This window comes from Mirounga leonina, unplaced genomic scaffold, assembly GCF_011800145.1.
Source record: "Mirounga leonina isolate KUSES-001 unplaced genomic scaffold, KU_Mleo_1.0 Mir_152, whole genome shotgun sequence".
Lineage (NCBI taxonomy): Eukaryota > Metazoa > Chordata > Mammalia > Carnivora > Phocidae > Mirounga > Mirounga leonina.
The window spans coordinates 13,917,286-13,937,270 of record NW_023270380.1 but is presented as its reverse complement, the minus strand read 5'-3'; the positions used below and the strand labels follow the sequence as shown (position 1 = coordinate 13,937,270).

Sequence of the window (19,985 nt, the reverse complement as noted above, 5' to 3'; positions counted from 1 at the left end):
AATCCCTATGAGCTCCTGACATTAAAGCACAACATGAGGAAAGGGTAGAATAGTTAAAGCAGCTCAGGGTAATCAAACAGCAAAGTAACCTCTCAGAGGGTATATATTAGCAGGAACACTTTTCAACAGTTACCACTCAAACCTGTTACTCGAGAAACGCTAACTCGTGGCCAAAATGCCGAATTGGCAAAACAGCAGCAAGTAGCTGTTAACTATTTTACCGGCTTTGCCTTTGCACGCAGAAGGGGTTTCCTGGTGAAGGTATGTGCAGGAGCCTAATGTTTGAAGGTGGGGCCCCCAGCAGGCCTTGTGGCCAAGACAAGTCATGGAAATTACTAGAGACTCACTTCCCTCCCATCTAATGTAACTTAAGGATTCAGCCCGCTCTACATCGTAGGGTAGTCGCAAGATCTGCCAGAAATACATTTATAGATCTCCTTCTGCTGATAGATTGATTCTGCCTTAGCAGATGGTCTATTTTGTCAGCAGAGCCTAAAGCTCTCCTAGGAGCAGCTGAATTACACTAAGGAGTCTGAACAACCAAAAAGGAAGCAGGCTTCCTTGACCTAGATAAGGAAGATGATTTTGGCGCCCGGAGCGGAGGCCTTTCTCTCACAAGGATGATCATTTTTACTCGTCCTGAAATAGGGATTGAGATGGGCCACCAGCAATTCTCAAGCCTCAGTTCTGGCTTGGAAATTGGAGGAGGAGGAGGAGGAAGAGGGGAGGGGGAGGAGGGAGAGGAGGAGGAAGAGGGGGAAGAGAGGAGGAGGAGGGGGATGGGAGGAGGAGGAGGAGGTCGACATGTGATCAGAAAGCACCAAGGAGCTTCCAGTGAGCGTCCCAGTGCAGACTGTGGAGTCATGGAAGTTAATCTGCAAAATGCCCTTGCTATTCAGACTTCAGGCAGTTCGGTGCCATTTTTAGGACCTTCACCTTCGGCCTCGACCAGGTTGTTAATGTCTCTGACGTTCATGAGCCAGGAGGTGGAGTTTCCACTCCCCTATTTTTCTTAAGACTGCTAGGAAAACACAGTAAGATCCTGTGCTTTCCTATTACATCTGTTCGGTCTCTGCAACGAAAAACACAGTAGCATCTACATTCTTCAAGGCACACAGCAATGCCCATTTCTATTTTCTAAGTAGCAGGAGGAGAGGATGTAAGGCGAAATGTCTGATACCACTGGGTCAGTGAGCAGGCCTTCAAGCTCCCGCGTGAACGGTGCGCTCTCGCAAGCACCCGAGCGCAGGGCGGCCAGCCTGGGGTCTGTGTGTGTGTCAGACTCTGCCCATTCCCTGACACCACCTGCTCTGAAAAGCTGGAAACAGGTCCTGGCGACAAAGCTCATGTTGGTTTTTGTCCCCCTGTTCAGCAAATATCCTTCACAGATCAATAGTCTCCTGGCTTACTTGTAAGAATGTTTCCTTGTGAATTTCCTTTCCTCTCATTGTAGTTTCAAAAACGAATCCATTTAAGAATAAATGGCCCTTTTCATGAGTAAAATAACGCTGCACTGAGTGGTTCCATGCCCAGGTTCAAAGGTTCTTATCTTTTTTCTGCCAGTCTAATTTGCAGTTAATTGCCCTGAGTCTAATGATGAGCCATTAACTCCTCTTTTGCAGATTTAGATATTGTCAACATAATAATGAAAGAGCATTAAAATTCATGTTTGTTCTTTAAATGTGTTGAAAAAATAATTCTGAAATGTACCTTTTTTTTTCTTTTTTACTCTTTAAAGCTTAAAATTTATTTTGCAGTGAAAATAGCAGGAGGGGGGCGCCTGGGTGGCTCAGTCCGTTAAGTGTCTGGCTTCGGCTCAGGTCATGATACCGGGGTCCTGGGATCGAGCCCCTCATCGGGCTCCCTGCTCCGCGGGAGTCTGCTTCTCCCTCTCCCACTCCCCCTGTTTGTGTTCCCTCTCTCGCTGTGTCTCTCTCTGTCAAATAAAAAATAAAATAAAATAAAATCTTAAAAAAAAGAAAATAGCAGGAAATTTGGGTTTTGATAAATTTTGGTAAGTATCGAGGGGGTCACTAATAAATAAAATTTGCAGCCATTGTGTTTTTAAGTGTTCTTCTGTAAGAGATATCCAGAGTTATTGAGGCAGGGAGGGGAAAATGCACATATGAATGCAAAGGATCTGTGTTTTTCCAGCAGGGTACTGAAAACTCCTTCTTTCTGGTTAGGAGAAGGCAAACAATTCTCTCTCCAGTCTCTTCTTTACTGTGATTCTTTCTTGGTCTAAGTTATTTCCCAAACCAAGAGTGGGCTCTCTCCTGAGTCTCTGTTGATGTATGTGGCTGCCAACAAAGGAGGGCTACTAGTCTCCCAGAATCCATATAATTATATTCCTGTGGGCACTTACAAGGAGCCATCGGCTCTGTCCCTGCACACCCCACTTCTAGGCTGGCCTCCGCCTGCACACAGTGAGAACTGAAAAGAAAACATTTTCTTTACCTACTTCATACCTCATGAATAAAAATTTATCCCTTCAAATAACATTTGAATTCCATCTTGTTCCTAAGCACCAAACTGAATCAAGCCTAAGTTTACTTTCTTGTTTACCTCTATAGAGTTGCAAACAGTATTCTTCTCATATTAAAGTTTGGGGCAAATAATATGTCACTTAACCATATGCAACCCCACAGACAATGAGAGAATAAAAAAATTAAGAAAGTCAGGTCATTAGCGCTCTTGATTCAAGTAAGTACTGATCAAAGGTTTAACCAGAATGTTCCCTCAGGGCTGCTAAATAAATATTTATTTATTTATGCATTTATGTAACACTCAGTTTTATAGCATGCCTGTCATTAGGAAAAAGGACTTACTCTTACTGAATGCCTACTCTGTGCAAGCTGCTTAATACACATCAATGTTTCTCCAAGGGAGGATGGAAACACAGAGAGCCCCACAGTTTATATAGTTGGGGGCAGGGGAGGTTTTAAGAAAATTATGAATATAAAATCAGGCATGGGACTGTGCAGATGTAGCCAGAAGGCGGAGCATAAGCTTCACGAATGTCACAGAAAGTGTTTTTTTCCCCATAATCCTCAGAGAAACCAGTGCTGTAGGTAACTCTCTTCATTTGACATATGGGAACACTAATATCCAGACAGAGAGTAACCTACCCAATGACTGGGGTTACCAGCTTTTGTAAATAAAAATCATTGTCAGTTAAATTTGAATTCCACATGTACAACAAATAATTTCTAATATAAGTGTGTTCTGTAAAATAGATGGAACACACTTATATTTAAAAAAAAAATTGGGATCTGAAATTCAAATTTAACTTGATAGGTTGTGTTTTATCTGGCAACCAGGATTTTAAGCTCAGGTTTGTTAGATACAAAGCTCAAGTGTATTTCATTCGTTCCTTATTGTAATTACCACATGTTTAACAAATATGAAGCACAATAATTTTCTCCTGAAAGGAAAATAGTCTTCTCATTAAAATTTTTATTTTTTAAATAACTGAAATTATGTATAATACTCTACTTTAAAAACTTACTTTAATTAAACAATAATAGTTATTGCAGAAAAAAAACATAAATACAAACCAAAAAAAGAAAAAACCCTATAATCTTCTCTTTCATAAACAACTTCCTTTCATCATTGGGTTTATATACCCTTCTGACTTTTCATATAAATGTCTATACATTGTTTTTTTTTTTAAAAGAAATATAATTAGCACTATATATCCTGTGACAAAGTGCCCTCCCCCCCAAAAAATCCTTTATTTTCCTTCTGCTGGGTCTAATTTATGATCATAGAGATTTAGCAATCAACTATCAGGATTTAGATTGCAAAAATCAGCAAACAGAATACCAGAAGTGAAAACTTCCCACTGAAATTCTCACTTCTTTTGAACTGTGAGGTTAATCATCTGTATCGGGTGGCTGACTTACTGCAGTCAGACATCATGGGAAGTATTTCAGATGGGGTGATCCAGGTGTGGTTGAGAAGCCCCACAGAATGGAGGTACATTGGCTTGGTCTCATCCTTATGATTCACTGTCTCATAGAGAAAAAAACAAAAAAAGTTCCTTGATTGATGATTTCAGTTCTTATTGCAGATTAAAAATAAAGCAAATCAGTGACCCTTTCAATAGGAACATATGTCAAATCCTTATACCAGAATTGTCACCAATTATATACAAAGTAGATATTAGGTTTTCTTTCAGAGGAGGGGGAAAAGAGAGAAAAAAGAATAATTTGCCATGAATGTACAGCTCCTGAGAAAACTGAGACAGAGAAGCTTGCAAGTAGGCTTTCCACAAGTAAAACTATTTACCTCTACAAAATAAGCCTATAGTGACCAAAATCAGTGACCTGGGTACTTTAACTTGGTACTTTATTTTTTTTTTAAGATTTTATTTATTTATTTGACAGAGAGAGAGCACAAGCAAGGGGAGCAGCAGGCAGAGGGAGAGGGAGAAGCAAACTCCCCGCTGAGCAGGGAGCCCGACGTGGGACTCGATCCCAGGACCCTGAGACCATGACCTGAGCCGAAGGCAGATGCTTAACTGACTGAGCCACCCAGGCACCCCTGATTTGGTACTTTAAATGCAGGAATTAGGGATGTATTCACATAGAGCAAAAAGAAGTGTCACATAAATTATTGGCAAAATGTTCTTCTATGCTTATATTATTTGGCCATGTATGCTTTGCTCAGATTTCCAGAGAATTTCCTGGGAATTTTGCTGAGTGTACCTGCTCATGGTAGAAGAGTCAGCACAGAGGATCGCTTGGGGTTGCCCCTCAGGACGACCTACCCTTGACTCTATCCCTGACTTCCATCTCTGGAATCAACACCTACTGTGAGCAGGAGGAGGGCCCAGGAGGCAAGACGTACAATCAGCAGATACTCCACTGTTGGTTACTTGGTAGAAGAGAGGCCCCAGAGACTTGGAATCTAGTCACAGATGGAATGATGGTCAGCATAGAACTTGGCGAGTAGACATGATGTCACCTTACACATTATTTATCATAGATCTTGTGTCCTCACGTGCCAGATGCAGCCACAAGATTTGTTGGTTGAGTCCACTTTCTGGAGTCTTGGCTCTAATTCTGAGTTATTTCAGTTTTTTTCTGTGTGTGTGTGTGTCTTTTCAAAAGTTCTAGATGCATACCTCAATGTGAAATTCCTTTGAGCACTTCCTTCTGCTGAGAATTTATTATTGAGTTTAGGGAACAGAAATCTCTTTGTGAAATAGGGGCAATTATTGTAGCCCATTCCTGTTGCCATTTTGAGGATTAAACAGGAAAACATATGCTCTGTGTTTCATTATTGGAATTTCATTTTTGTTAAAGTTTCAGTGTTGTTATATATATCTGTACATCTGTGTATGTGTGTTTCTCTCCATATATAGGTCTTGTGAATAAATACATGTATGTGCCGTGTGTCTGTGTATATTGATAGGTAGGTATTCATACATAGACACACAGATAGAGTAGCCTAGGTTTTGAAAATGATCTTAACGAACATAAAGCAAACTCTTTCTAATCCAGTGTTTTTCAGTCTATCTGTGGTGAAGAACCAGATCTTTAAAACTCGTTATTTTTTCTAATCCTTTGGGAAACAAAAGTTTTATAAAATACAATTAAAATGTCAAATTGCTGTTAAAGTTTTTAACTGTTTAGTTTCCTTACATCCTAGCAGACTAGTAACAAATGGTTTGAGGCAGACCATTGCAGGGTTAGGGACCATGTTTTTGAGTAGAGTGACTCTAGGGCATGAGATTACTTGAAACTTTCATTTTCTTAATATTTCATATGGTTTGATTTTTTAACGTAGATTTTGTTTCTATAATAAAGAGAAGATAGAAAAATTATGTTAATTTCAATAAAATAAATTCAGATTTACATATCTATAAAAGTAGGATATATTCTCAATTGTTAATCAGTTGTTAATCTAAGTCATCTCTGGTTGAAAATAAATGGAAAGGACTTCTTTTCCCATTTTTGGGAGGAGAGTATCAGTATGTATCAGTATTTCATGATCAGTGGGTATGTTGTATAATAAGAAAAAAAATTGAAGTGATGCAATTACAACATAAAGAGCAATGGAAAGACCACTCCCAAGTTGGATTAACACAACCACTCACTTCCATTTACTTGAACCATGTTTTTGATGGAATTTCTGAAAGGAGAGAATTTGTGTATATTTATTCCAATTCCTTTGAGCAGCTTGGAATAAACACAAAAAATTTGGAATTGGAATAAACACATAGAATTTATAGCTGTGTATAAATTCTAACTTAAAATGGATGTCATTCAGTACCACAAAATATTATGTATTACCTTTCGTTCATCGGTCAGCACACAGGGAAACATGCCACAGAAGTTCACCAGTAGGTTCTTCAGGGAGAAGTTGTGTGGCTCTCTGGCAACAGCTGACCCACTCTTCCAAATCAGCTGATGTTGGGATTCAGCATGCTCTGTTTTCCTAGCCAACATTTGGATGTTCATTAGTAGCTTACCAAATATTTACTAATTATAGTACTATGAATCAGGCACCACACTAGTCTCTGTCTCTCTTCCCTCCACATTTTATCCTCAATGTCTGTCCTCCTGGAACTGATCGTTGGCAGGGAGGGCTGGTGCCAAGCAAGTAACTACACGCTCTGGCAGCGTTGTAGAGAGGAGAGGGAAGAGGAGCAAGAAGGGTGTGGGAGAGAACTTGAAAGTCGGTATTTTATTGGATCACTCCTAGCATGAGCCAGCTAACCAGATATTAGCCTGATTCATTTCCCTAGAGGGTCTGTTTTACACTACACGAAAGTCACAAGGACATTACTAACTGACCTCAGATTTTTTTAATTAAAAAAAAGTTTCACTTGTTTATATGAAAAGCAACAGAGGAGGTTAAGAGAAAATAGAACAGCTCTCCAGGTGGGTCCCCGAGGTCATTTAACAACACACAGAGGGTCCTACTGGTGCTGTGTCTTCAAAGGGCTGCAGTGGGGATGTGAGCAATGCTGCAACTTCAGTAATTACTCCATGGTTGGGGGGCGCCTGGGTGGCTCAGTCATTAAGTGTCAGCCTCCGGCTCAGGTCTTGATCCCAGGGTCCTGGGATCGAGCCCCACATCGGGCTCCCTGCTTGGCAGGAAGCCTGCTTCTCCCTCTCCCACTCGCCCTGCTTGTGTTCCCTCTCTCACTGTGTCTCTCTTTGTCAAATAAATAAATAAAATCTTTAAAATAAAAAAAATAATAATTACTCCATGGTAGACATGGATACAACAACCCACCAGTCCAAGACTTAAATATGTGGGTTTGGTGGTGATTTTTATCTTGAGAGGGGATATAAGAGTCCTAGATCAGTGGATAGGTGAGGCAGAAATTTAATTTCATCACAAAGAGCCTTCCACCCATAAATAGGAGCTGTGATTTTTACGGATTCAATGTGCTAAACATAAAGTTTCAGCTAACATGTTCTGGGTACTTGCTACATGCCAATATGTACTGTGCTTCCTACGTCCCAAACACATGTTTTAATCTGTTTGACTTTATGAAGGAGGTGCTATTTTTATCCCATTTTTCAGGTAAGGAGTTAAGACATGGAGAAAGGGAGTAACTTGCCCAAGCTCAGAGAACCACTGAATGGGGAAGCCAGCAGCTTGAGGGGGTGGGCTCCCACTGCAGTGTACTTCCTGACCCCAGGACCATGGCCACAATCTGTTCTAGGACGTGGTGCTTATCTTCTCAGGGGATTAGCTCCTCTCATTAGAATAGATTCAGTAATCGAACCCACCAGCTGGATGGTATTAAATAAATATCAGATACAAAAACAGTACAAAATAATAAGCAAAGAATCAGGGGTTCTGGGATCAAAGGGAAGCCGAGTTCTGATACAGTGAAAAGCTGTGGCTCAGTCTCCACCACAGAGCTGGTCTCTGCCAGGGCCTCCCATTGTAAAGGAGAAACACTCAGCCTCCATGTAACACCAGCCAGGGCTCCGCGTCTAGCTGTTGCTCTTTCCTCTTGGCCATGGCCACCCTCGGCAGAGGCACGAAGAGGTTCTTGCACTGTGTCTCCCCTCCACACATGCCCTCCAGATAAGTCACCATCACCCACTTTACCGCATGAGGTATCCATTGCCCCAAACCCATAACTGCCCCATGGAGCGGCAAGAGAGCGTATCAACTCCAGCCTGATACTGATTGTAAGAAATCCTTCTAAAAATGGTTGTTCTAGCAGCACTTCTCTGGGTTCTCCCACAGGTCACCAAATGTTCTCATGGAAAAATAAACTGAAATCAACAAAAACAGCAGAGGACTGGAGGACCTGCCGGATGGCTCAGAATTCACTACCCCTATCCCCTTCCAGACATCCACCTGCCGTTCCATGGCTGCTGGGCCTTTCCAGCAAACTCACCACACCAGGGCTCCAGGTATCTGTACAGCTGAACTGAGACTCCTGCCCCCCGACACACACACCGGTGCTGGGACCTTCGTCACACGGTATTTCCTTAGGAAGAAAAAGCGCTTTCCCATCTCCAGTGTGAGTCCACACAATTTTCTTTTACCCAGGATCAGAGCAAAGGTTCGGGACCCTTTATCTTTGCTTTACCTCTCTTTTTTTGTAGTGGAAATAAATCAGTTAAATAATAGCTAACTCATTAGTCGCTGGGAATTTAAAAAGTAAACTGCAAATAATATCACCTTGCCAAGCCTGAGAAATGTTTAAAGCTGTATTATTACAGCTATATGTTCATTCATTCGTTCATTCGTTTGTTTGTTTGTTAATTCAACAATTATCCCTCTTGAGGACTGACTGCATGTAAAAATACCACCATGTCCCAAGGGGAGAGAAAGAAGACAATCATCTAGATTATCCTTCCTACCCAATCCCGCCCCTGCGCCTCGTGCAAGATACAGACATGTGGACATAAGTACCAATAAATGCAAGGCACAGGATATGTTCTACAATAAAAGATGAAGATGTTATGGAAATAAAATGTGGGTGAATCGGGAGATCTTAGACGCAAATGAAAACTGACTTAAACTAGTCAAAGAAGGAGAAGAAGAAGGAGAAGGGGAGTAGGAAGAGGAGGAAGAAAAGGAGTATTCACTGGCTCCTTACCCATAAAGTTCAAATGCAGGTTAGTTGCACGCTAGGCTTCTTCCAGCTATTTAAACGTCTTCCCTAGTGGCTACTCTGAACCGCCATGATCTTGTCTTACAGAAGCAACGTGGCTGTAAACGTTCCGCAGCTCACATATTCTTACCCCACAATCTAGAAAAGGAGAAGAAGATTCTGTTTCATGGACCCCCAGCAGGATCTCCTTCCATCCCCTGGACTGCCTTCTGTGCCCCATCCCAAACCAGTCATGTGGCAGGAGTCTGGGTATTCCAGTTGCTTTAAGCTGATCGGGATCCAGCCAAAACAACACGGCTGAGGACGCAGAGGTGGCTTCCCAAAGAAAATCAGGATTGTGTTATCCAAAGGAGGGAAAATGGATGCAGTTATAGCAGGAAACTATCCTGAGAGTGGCTGGGGAAAGGGAGAGGGTAAGATGATGGCTCCCTGGAGACCCTGCTCAACACCGGTCTTGACTGGAAGGTAAGAAGCATCTATGATTGAAGATAGGAAGCCGGTGCCTTCAATTCCTGCCACAGTGCCATTCACCCTCCACTAACTTCTGCTGCACTTGAAATGGCCACTGGCACTGTCTTTAGGAGCTCCAGAGCCTCCCCAGCTAACAGAGCATGGCCATAGCTTTCCTGGTGTTTGCTCAATGGTTGGATTATGGCCACAACAGAAGGGGTTCTCAAGGGACTCCTAGTAAGGTAACCATAGTTAGTAGCCTAACCCATCTCTGGAAATATGACTGGACATAATTATCTCCTCATGAAAAATCACTGGACCTAAGCACACAGGTACATGACTGTACATAAACCCGCATTTAAGGAGAATTTACTGCAGGGAGAAGGTGGTCATTGCTTCACATACATTATATCTACCTGATCACCACATATGCACAAAAAACTTATGAGTAGTATTTTTGTTCCCTTTTATAGATTAAAAAAAAAAAGCTGAGGCTTAAAGTTACAGAGAGTATGCAGTGAAAACAGAATTTGAACTCAAGGATTTCTGACACCCAAACCTATGTTCTTAATGAACTCAAGGATTTCTGACACCCAAACCTGTGTTCTTAATCATACGGCTTGCGACCTTCATAAATGTGATGGGCTGGAAACTGTATCTAACTGATAAAATGAGATGCATTTGCTTTATGTTACACAGATTATGGAAGAGCGATACAAAATGCTTCAAGAGATTCTGTAGCTATTGTTTCCTGAAGATTTACATTTTCAGTCTGCTCAGTTTTCCACAGCAATGAGGAGAATTATAACATAAAAATATCTCAGACAGTGGTCATTAAAGAGATTATTTGTATTGTTCTTTGGAATGCTTTATGCTACTTTCCCCCTCACATACACACTCAATATGTCCTATTAACTGACCTAAAGATATTCGGATTCATCAGCAATAGAATAAGTATCTATTTACTGAAAACACATTGATGAAATTTAGGGGTCACTGAATATCTTAAAATGTCTGGGAGATAAACATTTTCAACGAATAACGCAATAATTTTAAGTAAGCCAAAATAGTCCAGCATGTTGCTATACTAGGAGCTGAGTCTGTCTGTCTAATCTAGTTACAGTTCTTTCTGGAAGTGAAACGGGGGGGGGGGACGGCATCACATAATCCTGCCACACATCAGTTTCCTCTTTTGTATAATGAGAATAGTAGTCGTACCTTCTAATGGATGAAGTCCCATATGCTAGGTGCTCAGTCCTGTGTCTGGGATGTGATACCTTACGTAAATTCACCAAAAAGAAGCAAAATTCTATGGATGTTTAGTATTTCTATAGGAATACTGACGCCATTCTCTCTTTGACTACACACCTCCAAACCATGGTAACATTTTACTTGCTGGGACAAGGCACTTACCAATTCAATAATTTTACCCCAGTTGAACCTGTCAAACATTCTCTCTCTCTCTCTCTCTCTCTCTTTCTCTCCACACACACACACACACACACACACACACACACACACATTTACCCTACTTAATGGTGTTTTGATTGCATTATATCCTTCTGATTTCATAAGGGAAAAAAGTCTTATGACCTCTCTCTACGCAAAAAATTTAAATAAATAAATAAATAAATATTATGAATAGGTGAATGGACTCATTAGCAAACTGTCTTTGTACTTGGAAAACAAGCAAAGACATAGGCTAGGACATTTTGCATCCCAGGGGACATCTGGCAAGGATGGGAGACATGTTGGGTTGGCACAACTGTGTGCATATGCATGTAGGGTGGACGGGCTACATTGGCATCTAGTACATAGAGGCCAGGGATGTGTGAACCAACCTATTGTGCACAGGACAGCTTCCCAAGGCAAAGAATTATCAGGTCCAAACATTAGTACTGACATTGAGAAACTCTGGTCTGGACATATTGCCATTGAGGTTAAAGACATATGTACGTGGAATATGTTAAAATTAAAATTACAAAAACTAAAGGCAGTCGTTAGAACATTTGACTCTTGATCTCAGTGAGTACAAGCCCCACTTTGGGTGTGGAGCCTACTTAACAAAAAGAGAGCTAGAGAGCAAGAGATTGGCCAACCATCCCCCCCTCCCCTTGCATAGCACAACCTCGGTTGTATTTAGTTGGAAATATGTAATTATATTAACCAGATTAAAATTTTTTTTCTACTCCCTTCCCGCTTCTGAGGGATACACAATTCTATCTGAACCAGTTTAGTGGCCAGGGGCAGGGGGTGGTTGGGGGGAAACCAGACTCAGATCACTTAGGAAGTGCCACCTTTTGACATGTTATTTTCACCTGCCAAGTGATGGCTTAATGGCCTTGGGTCACCTGCACCAAGAGTCTACCCTTTCCACTTGTGAAAATTCATATCTGGGAGCCTCATGAGGTCACACAGCGGGAAACCACAACCGGCTGGGACTTCATGCTGCAATCCGAAGCCTTTGGAGAACTTTGCACTTCCCCTGTGATCTCTTGTTTTAGATCCAGAACGGGTTTTGACAGAAGAGGTTTTTATAAGCAACAGGGTTTTAATAAAACATACATTAAACACAAATGAAATCACCCCAGTTCTCAAACTGTTATACAAGTTCTTATGTTTTGGGTATGGAATGAAAGCACACAAAATCAAACACATGTGATGGTTCTAGAATATGAAACTCCTCAGCAGAGTCTCACATTCACAGGGTTTCTGTTGCTATTTTGACTTTTCTGAAGAGTGTGACATCCTGCATCTTGGTGGTGTGAAACTGAAACAAATTTACCCAGCACGCTCCAGTTGTAAGAATGTGCACTTTTGAATTCATCACGAAGATGACTGAATTGCAAAAATGTCACAAAAATACATTAAAAATACAAAGAGCATTAAATGAAATACATATTGCTACATCAGCCTAGAAAAGTATTTATCCTCATATAATTTTCTATTTACTTTTTACAGAAATTTGAGAAATATATTTAAAACTGTAAAACTGATGTGTTGAATGGGGGAGAGCTGTAGATTTTATAGTTTGTGATTTAGTCTGCATCGATGCCTGGGACTTTTTTTTCTCTCTCTCTCTTGTTTTCATTTAAGGTTCAAATAGCCCAAACATGTGCTTGCCTATACTTTTCTATCTGCCAAGTTTTCTCTTAGGGTCATAGTAAACAGGAGAGAATTTAGAGAAAAAGCACCTCCATTGAATATGATTTATTAAGAAGAAAGAAGCTTTTCTTTCTCTTACTTTAGATTTTCTTTCATTTGGAAGGCTTACCTTTTGCAGCTTTTTCTTAGAATTGCAAAATTTTCCTCAAAATGTTTCAAACTTAAAAGGTGTTACTAGGGAAATAGCCAGAAGGTTTGAAAGCTTTTTTTCCATCGCTTTTCCCCCTTATTTTGAAATGAATAAATATATAACACAAGCTGATTTTCATAAACATTTAATCCCACTTACATTTCTACAGGTTTTTAAATAGAATTGTCATTTTTACATTAATTCTGAGCTGAAGGCAACCACAATAGGAAAACATGATTGAAATATGCACTTTCCCTTATTTCAGAAAGGAACTCCTGAAACATAGATTTAATTGTGTTAAAGAATTTTGGAGTTAAATGATTTTGGAGATGAATCAGTACAGAAACATAATAAGTCAAAATCCTAAAGTTAGTGATCACTGCCAGGAGGCCATTTATCCTTAAATGCATTATTTAAAAGGTAATAGCAGGGTCTGGTCTTCCTCATTCAATAAAGATTTTACAACTGCCTAAAATATGCAAGTATATTACTGGGTAATGCCTTGTCATTTCTCAGTGAAATCAGTCTGTTATATCTAGAAAATCTGCCCTATGCAGATTGTACTTTGAATTCTGACACATTCAAAGGAAGTATATCCAAACCCTCCTGAATATATTATATTTCAGATGGGCGTGGCCTGTGAGTTTTGGTTGAAGAAGTTATTGGTTCTAATGTTCATATGAAAGAGAGAATGGTCAGGAATAACAGACATTAAGTGAATGAATGATTAAATAAATAAGCAGACTTGTTCTGGCAGCTATTAAAATATACCATTATGCTTGGTAACTAAGAAAATATTTATGCAGGCATAGAAAAACTAATCATTAAAAAAAAATAAGAAACAGGACCTTTGTATTGGAAATATAGTTTGAGATAAAGGTGGCATTTCAAATGGGAGGGGTATTTGAAAGGCAGATTGGAAATACCTACCAAAATTTAAAACATGCATATACTTGGATGAAGTGAACATACCTTTAGAAAATTGTTCAAAAGAAATATTATACAAATGCAAAAAGAAAAGATATGCAAAATGAGAGTCACTGTTTCATTGTTTGCAATAGCAAAATATTAAAAATAGGCTACATACACAGAGAGGTATTTTTAAAATATGTATACTGTAAGCATAACAGAATACTGTGAAACAATTAAAATAACTGGTGTGGGCATATATGTATAAATATGGAATTCCCTCAGGAAATATGTGAATAAAAACAAATTACTAAATACAAAAAGAATGATGCCATTCATATAAACAACCAGAAAGCAATACACATGAATATTCATATGTACAAAGTACATAGACAGGAACTGGAAGAACGTATATCGCATTGTCTCCAGGGTTTCCCTATAGGAAGTAGAGGGAAGACTGAGGTAGGGCTGTTAGTGGAGACAGTCAGTGGAAGAAAAACAATGTATCTCCATATTGCTTGAATATTCAAAGAGATCAGGAGAAAAAGTCTATATTTGTGCTCTCCCATGGGCAGGCACCAACCTCGTGGGGCTAGGGAGCCCATGAAAGTGGCTAGTAGGATTGAAGAAATCAATTCTTAATTTCATTTAATTTTTTTTTGTATTTCTAATACATTTACCTTGACATTCTTTTGAGAAATACATGGAGAAACCGACAATTGGTTATTTTAAGTTTACATGTTCCCTTGTTCTTGTTACATTAAGTGTATCTGTAAGAAGGGTTTGCTTAGCATCCCGGGGGAAAAAAAAAAGTGTTCACATTCTTTAGATCCGACCCGTGGTAAGGAGAGGAGGATTAAAGAACATCTACTACTGACCATATGGAAGTTTGAATGATATAAATTCAGAGATTCAGACCAGCCGAATCCAAATTAAAATGTACATGTAAAAAATGAGTTAGATCATGGGAAGGAGGATAGAGAGAGAGCCGGGAGAGTGGGGAGCCACGCTGAGTGGGTGACAGAGCCATTCAAACTAGCATGTGGCATACACCAGACACCTCCAGCAGCCGCTCATGGTCTCCTTGTCGGAGGAGATGGAGAACGCAAATAGCAGCATGCAAGTATACCTGTAATTGAATCATATGAGAAGCCTATATTACAGAAAAAAATTAAAATAGAACCTGGGATTGAACCACAGAGGACAGATTATTATCCTGAAGAAATGTCACCCCCTTTAATGAACTCAGTGTCCCCCCCGCACGCACTGTTGCAAGAGAATCACCCGTCAGTCATAGTGCAACCAGAAAAGAGACCTTTACCTGTGGAATCTCCAGACACCCAAAGGAAGCGCAGGATCCACAGATGCGACTATAATGGATGCAACAAGGTGTACACTAAGAGCTCTCACTTGAAAGCGCACAGAAGAACACACACAGGAGAAAAACCTACAAATGTCATGGGAAGGATGCACATGGAAGTTTGCTCGGTCTGATGAACTGACAAGACATTTCCAAAAACATACTGGAATCAAATCTTTCCAGTGTCCAGACTGTGACCGCAGCTTCTCCCGCTCTGACCAACTTGCCCTCCATAGGAAACACCACATGCTAATTTCATTTACTTTTAATTCACTTTAATGAGAACTCAAGCAGTCACCTGTATTGGATAGTGCAGCTCTAGACCATCAGCTATATGACAAAGGAGTTATAAATATACTTCCACGTACCATAATGGTCATTACCACTTATAAAGAAACAAGACCTGCCACTGAACCTTCCAAGCTTGACCTTGAGCAATAACTTCTCTGACCTGAGCTTCCCATGACTGTTCAAGCCATGCTATAAAATACTATATCCACTAACCACATAGTGAGCTACATATTTTGGGTGTAATATTTTGGTTATGTCGGGTTAAAATAAGATCTACTGTTAAATTCATTGCACTTGTTTCTTTTTTACTTTTTTACTTTACTTTTTACTTTTTAATGTTGCTACTAGAAATTTAAAATTACATATTTGGCTTGCATTATATATATATGTATATCATATACATATATATGTATATCTCATTATATATACATATATATATCTTGACTCATGCTGTTTAACAAGGTCAAGAAGACTGGGCATTCTTTCTGCCTCAGTAGTTCACACACTGTGTAGTTTAGAGGAATATTACTTAACATCTCTGATCTTCGGTTTCCTTGTACAGGTCCTGTGAATTGGGTGTCAATGCAGTCTAACAAATAATAGCAATGAAAGCATTTTGGAGACAGTTTAAAACAAAACTGTCAAATGAGTTTTTTTGGTTTTTTTTTTTTTTTTTTTTTCAGGAACTTCAGTAACAAATGCATGCCTCCCAATGGTTAAGTCACAGTTGAGGTCAACTCAAATTTTTCACAGTGGTTTATTTTCCCTAGACGATTCATCTAGGACCCTGACATTACAGCTGTTTATCTAGCCAACCCAAAGAATAATCCAAGACCTAAAAATTCCCCTTTTCTTCTAAATTCTGGTTGAATTGTATATGTAGCTTTTTCTCTACTCCCACAGTCTTATATGCAAAACGGGGCTAGAAATACTTTCCTTACTTAAAGAAGGAAGATTGAGCTAGATCAATTGTCCTTGAAGTGGGGTCCCAGAACCAACACCAGCAGCCCTGGGAATTTACTAGAAATTCAAATTCTCAATGATCAGCTCAGACCTATGGAATAGAGATTTCTGAGGTGGGATCTAGCAATATGTGTTTTCACAAACCTCCTAGGTGACTCACACTAAAGTTTGAGAACCAATGCATTGGATGATTTTTCCAGATTTCCTGGGATCCCAAGTTCTGACATTCCAACTAAATTCCATAATTCTAATCTCTCATGTGGTGGTGAGTCTTTCCCGGGAGTAACGTAGTTTATGAGATGAATTCTTGAGCTCTTTAGACAGTGCTTGAATGGGCAGGATCACTCAAGCTCCTATAGAAACATAACATCAAGGAAGGAGCAGGCTATGCAAATTACAAAGGAGGAGCAGAGGTGATTTGATTTCCTTAATAGCGTGAAAAGAAAAGCTTATTATCATGGTTCTTTTTTTTGAGGGGGGTACCTATTTCTGTCAGACTGAGTAGCTAGAAACAATAGAAGACACTGTGCTTAGTGCACTCAAGTTTAATGTTTTTTAGCCAAAACTGGCGTGAGCAACGGGCCACAGGAATGCTGCAAAGAGAGGAGTGCATTATTTCAATAGTCTTAATCAGGAAGCTTTAGGGCAGCGAAAGCTACGAAGCTAGGTGGGGCAATTGAACATCTTTAGTGAACGATGGAAAAGAGGAGGAAAGGTAGAGGAAGGGAAATGGTGGGGATTTTATAGCTCAAACATATTTCCTGTCCTTACAGGAGGTGATCCGTGGGAAGAGGAGGAATTTCAGCCTCCCTCCCCACCCCCCGCCCCCCGCCCCCCAACCCCTACTACCCAGATCCTCAAATCCTGGCATCCTGGCTCATAGTACGTGACTTCAAGAGCGCATGTGCGGGTGGGGGGCGGGGGGAGAAGAAAGAGACAAAGCGCTAGTTCTTCAGGTGAGGCTCACACAGCCCAACCCCCATGGCCTGTGCTTGGGAGGCGTGTTTCTTGCAAGCCTGAATGAGCTTCACCCATGACTCCAGGCTCTTGAGAGTCTCAGGGGAGGTGTGGTGTGGGGTCTCGAGAGAGGCAAGTGGAGGCGGCAGTCCCCAGGCCAGCGGTCCTGCAGTGTTTTATCTTTGTAACCATGTCACATCCTAGGAACTTGCAGGAGAGCCCACAGAGAACGTACGCACAGGCTGTGTGGTTTCCGGGTCATAGGAATGGATGACACACCCTGCGGCACGGGCCTGGGATCTCCCAGCGCCACCATCATACGACAAACCCCTCTCTCTGAAGGCAGTTTTAGGGCAGTCGTCCCTCCGCCTCAGGGAAGCATCGGGCTCTCATAAAACTATTTATGGTCAATTATGTACTACTCTTACCTCTACCACGACGACTAATGTTCTCTAGTCTAGTGGGAGCTTTTCATGTCTTTTCTCATTTAATGCATATAATAACCTTGGATTACCATTGTCCTCATCCTCATTCCGCAAGTGAAACCTGAGATAATTAACATACCCAAGGGCACCATTTTTTAGCAGTGGTGCTGGGATCTGAACCAGGTTCATCTGGCTCCCAAGCCCAGGTTGGTAGCTCCTAAATCCGTGGTTCTTATGCTTGAGCATCCATAAGAAACATCTGGAGGGCCCGGTCTAATATCCTGCTGGGCACTAGCCTCAGTGGTTCTGATCCTGAAGGTCAGTGATGGGGCCTGAGAATTTCCATTTCTTACAAGTACCCAGGGGATGGTGATGCTATAGATGGAGAGCCACGCTCTAAGACCCACTGCCCTAAGGTGACCTCGTGCCATGGAGCTGATGTCATATGATTCCTACAGTAAGTACAAAATGTCTTTGCCCATTGGCTTAGCAATTGAAGAAACCCCATAGCGCCCTAGAGCAGAGCCTCTCAAATGCCAGTGGGCATTCAGATCACCTGGAGGATATGGTTAAAATGCAGATTCTACTGGAATAGGTCTGGGGTGGGACTCCAGATTTTGTGCCCCCCAAAGTCTTCCCAGGAAATGCCCAGGCTGTGGTACCAAGGCCTTATATCAGGGGCTCTCAGAGCAGCCCCAGATCAGCAGCAGGGCTATCATCTGGGCATTGATTAGAATGCAAATGATCTGGCTCCATCCTGAACCCACTGAAAGGGGCGGGGAGCAGCAATCTTTGTTTCAACAAGCTCTTCAGCTAATTCACCTCACACCACTGCTTCCCAAACTTGGCTGCACATTAGATTCATCTGGGGGAGTCCTTGGAAGTACAGATGCCTGGGTCCTATTCACAGAGATTGATTTAATGCCTCTCAGATGCTGCCTGCCCATCAGGACTTGAAAGCTTCAGGTGATTTTCATGTGCAGCAGTATAAGAACAGCTCACTATCTCGGGGCGCCTGGGTAGCTCGGTCTGTTAAGCGTTTGACTTGACCCCTGATTTTGGTTCAGGTTATGATTTCAGGGTTGTGGGATTGAGCTCTGTGGTGGCTCCATGCTCAGCGGGGAGTCTGCTGGAGATTCTCTCTCTCTCTTTTCTCCTCCCCCATTTGCACTCTCTCGCTCTCTAAAATCAGCAAATCTTAAAAAAAAAAAATCGCTACCTTACAATGTAGTGTAAAAGTTTGCTGCTCACATTGTGATCTCTGAGTCAAAAACATGAGAACATGGGGAACTTATCAGAAATGAGAAATCGCAAACCATACTCCAGGCTTACTAAATCCGAATCCTCCTTTTCACAAGATCCCCGAGTGATTTTTTTTATGCATATTAAAAGCTGGGAAGGGCTCCTGTGTGGCTCAGTCCCTTAAGCATCTGCTGTCAGCTCAGGTCATGATCCCAGGGTCCTGAGACTGAGCCCTGCATCAGGCTCCCTGCTCAGTGGGGAGACTGCTTCTCCTTCTCCCTCTGCAGCTTCTCCTGCTTGTGCTCTCTCAAAGAAAATCTTAAAAAAAAAAAAAAAAAAACTGGGAAGCACTGTTTGGAGAAACGCTAGGGCAGCATTGTATAATAGAAATTTTTGAGATGCTGGAAATGTCTTCTATCTGTGCTGTCCAATAGGGTAGCTGTGAGTCACGTGTGGCTATTGAGCACCTGAAATTTGGCTACTGCAACAGAGGGAATGAACTTTTTATTTTGGTTGATTTAAATGTAAACAGCCACCTATTGGACAGTGTAGCTCTAGGAAGGAACAGTGATGTCAAGGCATAACTAGGGTTTGCCAAATACTGCAGCATTTTACACCACCTCATTTGTGTAGCCAAGGACCAGGACTGGGCAGTAAGCAATAGTATGAGGGAGGGAAATTTTGTGTTTCTCATTTTCTTTTTCGGGTGCTTGGGGTTTGAGGCACAGGTGTTCTGTAATCCCTGACACTGTTCATTCTCTTTCCCATTCTCTCCACAACTTCTCTATCTACTTTTATTTGAGAAAGCTATTGATCCTTTATTAATGAGAAAGGACTAAAGCCAGGATTTAGGACCGCAAAGAACAATGCAGGTAATTTGGGGCAGGATTGAAAAGAGGCCAGTTCTAACTAACCAGCGGAGAGGGAGATGTTTGAGAGTAAATAAGACTTTAGGAGCATACCTACTTATGGGCCTCACTGCGGCAGTGGTATTAT

At 41.1% G+C, this 19,985-nt stretch overlaps 1 pseudogene; it reads left to right on the top strand.

The window, feature by feature from the left end:
- Positions 1 to 9,708: 9,708 nt before the first annotated feature.
- On the top strand, positions 9,709 to 15,390 carry LOC118012864 (annotated as a pseudogene).
- The last annotated feature ends 4,595 nt before the right edge of the window (positions 15,391 to 19,985 follow it).